Source organism: Thalassophryne amazonica, unplaced genomic scaffold, assembly GCF_902500255.1.
Source record: "Thalassophryne amazonica unplaced genomic scaffold, fThaAma1.1, whole genome shotgun sequence".
NCBI classification, from domain to species: domain Eukaryota; kingdom Metazoa; phylum Chordata; class Actinopteri; order Batrachoidiformes; family Batrachoididae; genus Thalassophryne; species Thalassophryne amazonica.
This window is the reverse complement of record NW_022986338.1, coordinates 1-5,000: the sequence shown is the minus strand read 5'-3', so window position 1 is coordinate 5,000 and position 5,000 is coordinate 1.

Below are 5,000 nucleotides of genomic sequence, written 5' to 3'. Positions count from 1 at the left end.
CGTGTGTTACCTGTGCTGCTCCACAGCCTGTCCAGTGGATTTTTATTTTATTATTTTATTTTATTTTATTTTTTTTATTTTTTTATTTTTTTTTTAGCACTGTTGTCGTGCGTTACCTGTGCTGCTCCACAGCCTGTCTAGTGGATTTTTATTTTGTTTTAGCACTGTTGTCGTGCGTTGCCTGTGCTGCTCCACAGCCTGTCCAGTGGATTTTTATTTTTATTTTATTTTATTTTTTAGCACTGTTGTTGTGCGTTACCTGTGCTGCTCCACAGCCTGTCCAGTGGATTTTTATTTTATTTTATTTTATTTTTAGCACTGTTGTCGTGCGTTACCTGTGCTGCTCCACAGCCTGTCTAGTGGATTTTTATTTTATTTTAGCACTGTTGTCGTGCGTTACCTGTGCTGCTCCACAGCCTGTCTAGTGTCGGATTCCCTGTTTGGGAATCCGCTAGCTTAGCGTAGCTACTAGCTCTTAGCCGTTTTAGCATGGCGGCTTCTCCTGTCTCTCCCGTACTTTTCTGCTCTGGGTGTGAAATGTTTAGTTATTCCTCGGCCTCTTTTAGCAGTAACGGTACTTGTAATAAGTGCAGCTTATTCGTAGCTTTGGAGGCCAGGCTGGGCGAATTGGAGGCTCGGCTCCGCACCGTGGAAAATTCTACAGCTAGCCAGGCCCCTGTAGTCGGTGCGGACCAAGGTAGCTTAGCCGCCGTTAGTTCCCCCTGGCAGACCCCGTGCAGTCGGGAAGGCAGGCTGACTGGGTGACTGTGAGGAGGAAGCGTAGCCCTAAACAGAAGCCCCGTGTACACCGTCAACCCGTTCACATCTCTAACCGTTTTTCCCCACTCGACGATACACTCGCCGAGGATCAAACTCTGGTTATTGGCGACTCTGTTTTGAGAAATGTGAAGTTAGCGACACCAGCAACCATTGTCAATTGTCTTCCGGGGGCCAGAGCAGGCGACATCGAAGGACATTTGAAATTGCTGGCTAAGGCTAAGCGTAAATTTGGTAAGATTGTAATTCACGTCGGCAGTAATGACACTCGGTTACGCCAATCGGAGGTCACTAAAATTAACATTGAATCGGTGTGTAACTTTGCAAAAACAATGTCGGACTCTGTTGTTTTCTCTGGGCCCCTCCCCAATCAGACCGGGAGTGACATGTTTAGCCGCATGTTCTCCTTGAATTGCTGGCTGTCTGAGTGGTGTCCAAAAAATGAGGTGGGCTTCATTGATAATTGGCAAAGCTTCTGGGGAAAACCTGGTCTTGTTAGGAGAGACGGCATCCATCCCACTTTAGAGGGAGCAGCTCTCATTTCTAGAAATCTGGCCAATTTTTTGGGATCCTCCAAACTGTGACTGTCTAGCGTTGGGACCAGGAGGCAGAGCTGTGGTCTTATACACCTCTCTGCAGCTTCTCTCCCCCTGCCATCCCCTCATTACCCCATCCCCGTAGAGACGGTGCCTGCTCCCAGACCACCAATAACCAGCAAAAATCTATTTAAGCATAAAAATTCAAAAAGAAAAAATAATATAGCACCTTCAACTGCACCACAGACTAAAACAGTTAAATGTGGTCTATTAAACATTAGGTCTCTCTCTTCTAAGTCCCTGTTGGTAAATGATATAATAATTGATCAACGTATTGATTTATTCTGCCTAACAGAAACCTGGTTACAGCAGGATGAATATGTTAGTTTAAATGAGTCAACACCCCCGAGTCACACTAACTGTCAGAATGCTCGTAGCACGGGCCGTGGCGGAGGATTAGCAGCAATCTTCCATTCCAGCTTATTAATTAATCAAAAACCTAGACAGAGCTTTAATTCATTTGAAAGCTTGACTCTTAGTCTTGTCCATCCAAATTGGAAGTCCCAAAAACCAGTTTTATTTGTTATTATCTATCGTCCACCTGGTCGTTACTGTGAGTTTCTCTGTGAATTTTCAGACCTTTTGTCTGACTTAGTGCTTAGCTCAGATAAGATAATTATAGTGGGCGATTTTAACATCCACACAGATGCTGAGAATGACAGCCTCAACACTTCATTTAATCTATTATTAGACTCTATCGGCTTTGCTCAAAAAGTAAATGAGTCCACCCACCACTTTAATCATATTTTAGATCTTGTTCTGACTTATGGTATGGAAATAGAAGACTTAACAGTATTCCCTGAAAACTCCCTTCTGTCTGATCATTTCTTAATAACATTTACATTTACCCTGATGGACTACCCTGCAGTGGGGAATAAGTTTCATTACACTAGAAGTCTTTCAGAAAGCGCTGTAACTAGGTTTAAGGATATGATTCCTTCTTTATGTTCTCTAATGTCATATACCAACACAGAGCAGAGTAGCTACCTAAACTCTGTAAGGGAGTTATAGTATCCTGTCAATAGTTTTACTTCCTCATTGAAGACAACTTTGGATGCTGTAGCTCCTCTGAAAAAGAGAGCTTTAAATCAGAAGTGTCTGACTCCGTGGTATAACTCACAAACTCGTAGCTTAAAGCAGATAACCCGTAAGTTGGAGAGGAAATGGCGTCTCACTAATTTAGAAGATCTTCACTTAGCCTGGAAAAAGAGTTTGTTGCTCTATAAGAAAGCCCTTCGTGAAGCTAGGACATCTTTCTACTCATCACTAATTGAAGAAAATAAGAACAACCCCAGGTTTCTTTTCAGCACTGTAGCCAGGCTGACAAAGAGTCAGAGCTCTATTGAGCTGAGTATTCCATTAACTTTAACTAGTAATGACTTCATGACTTTCTTTGCTAACAAAATTTTGACTATTAGAGAAAAAATTACTCATAACCATCCCAAAGATGTATCGTTATCTTTGGCTGCTTTCAGTGATGCCGGTATTTGGTTAGACTCTTTCTCTCCGATTGTTCTGTCTGAGTTATTTTCATTAGTTACTTCATCCAAACCATCAACATGCTTATTAGACCCCATTCCTGCCAGGCTGCTCAAGGAAGTCCTACCATTATTTAATGCTTCAATCTTAAATATGATCAATCTATCTTTGTTAGTTGGTTATGTACCACAGGCCTTTAAGGTGGCAGTAATTAAACCATTACTTAAAAAGCCATTACTTGACCCAGCTATCTTAGCTAATTATAGGCCAATCTCCAACCTTCCTTTTCTCTCAAAGATTCTTGAGAGGGTAGTTGTAAAACAGCTAACTGATCACCTGCAGAGGAATGGTCTATTTGAAGAGTTTCAGTCAGGTTTTAGAATTCATCATAGTACAGAAACAGCATTAGTGAAGGTTACAAATGATCTTCTTATGGCCTCGGACAGTGGACTTATCTCTGTGCTTGTTCTGTTGGACCTCAGTGCTGCTTTTGATACTGTTGACCATAAAATTTTATTACAGAGATTAGAGCATGTCATAGGTATTAAAGGCATTGCGCTGCGGTGGTTTGAATCATATTTGTCTAATAGATTACAGTTTGTTCATGTAAATGGGGAATCTTCTTCACAGACTAAAGTTAATTATGGAGTTCCACAAGGTTCTGTGCTAGGACCAATTTTATTCACTTTATACATGCTTCCCTTGGGCAGTATTATTAGACGGTATTGCTTAAATTTTCATTGTTACGCAGATGATACCCAGCTTTATCTATCCATGAAGCCAGAGGATACGCACCAATTAGCTAAACTGCAGGATTGTCTTACAGACATAAAGACATGGATGACCTCTAATTTCCTGCTTTTAAACTCAGATAAAACTGAAGTTATTGTACTTGGCCCCACAAATCTTAGAAGCATGGTGTCTAACCAGATCGTTACTCTGGATGGCATTTCCCTGATCTCTAGTAATACTGTGAGAAATCTTGGAGTTATTTTTGATCAGGATATGTCATTCAAAGCGCATATTAAACAAATATGTAGGACTGCCTTTTTGCATTTACGCAATATCTCTAAAATCAGAAAGGTCTTGTCTCAGAGTGATGCTGAAAAACTAATTCATGCATTTGTTTCCTCTAGGCTGGACTATTGTAATTCATTATTATCAGGTTGTCCTAAAAGTTCCCTAAAAAGCCTTCAGTTGGTTCAGAATGCTGCAGCTAGAGTACTGACGGGGACTAGCAGGAGAGAGCATATCTCACCCGTGTTGGCCTCCCTTCATTGGCTTCCTGTTAATGCTAGAATAGAATTTAAAATTCTTCTTCTTACTTATAAGGTTTTGAATAATCAGGTCCCATCTTATCTTAGGGACCTCATAGTACCATATTACCCCATTAGAGCGCTTCGCTCTCAGACTGCGGGCTTACTTGTAGTTCCTAGGGTTTGTAAGAGTAGAATGGGAGGCAGAGCCTTCAGCTTTCAGGCTCCTCTCCTGTGGAACCAGCTCCCAATTCAGATCAGGGAGACAGATACCCTCTCTACTTTTAAGATTAGGCTTAAAACTTTCCTTTTCGCTAAGGCTTATAGTTAGGGCTGGATCGGGTGACCCTGGACCATCCCTTGGTTATGTTGCTTTAGACGTAGACTGTGTTTCATAATTATTGTATGGCCTTGCCTTGCAATGTGGAGCGCCTTGGGGCAACTGTTTGTTGTGATTTGGCGCTATACAAGAAAAAAGTTGATTGATTGATTGAATTCAGTTGGTCTGGTGGTATTTGGCATCAATATGTGGTATTGATCTGGTGTTGATAATTTTTTTATTTACTTTATTTGCTCCCAATTTTCTATATGAATACAAACTTCCTATGGGCACTGCACTAGTTTTTATTAATGTCAGAATCATTATCTTTTTTTCTGAAACAATATGAATGCTGATTTCCGTGTTCTACACACGGGACATTTTATCCGAGTCATTGTATATTTCATGTCTCTTTAGTTAAGGTGTAATAACTTGTGTTGCCTTGTGTGTATGTTGTCTTGTATGTTGTATGTTGTCTTCATTAATTTTCATCGAGCACTTGGTGACTTCATGAGACTATCTATAATGTTCTCGGTGTCTCTGCACATGTTCCCCCGCTCAATTACATTTCAT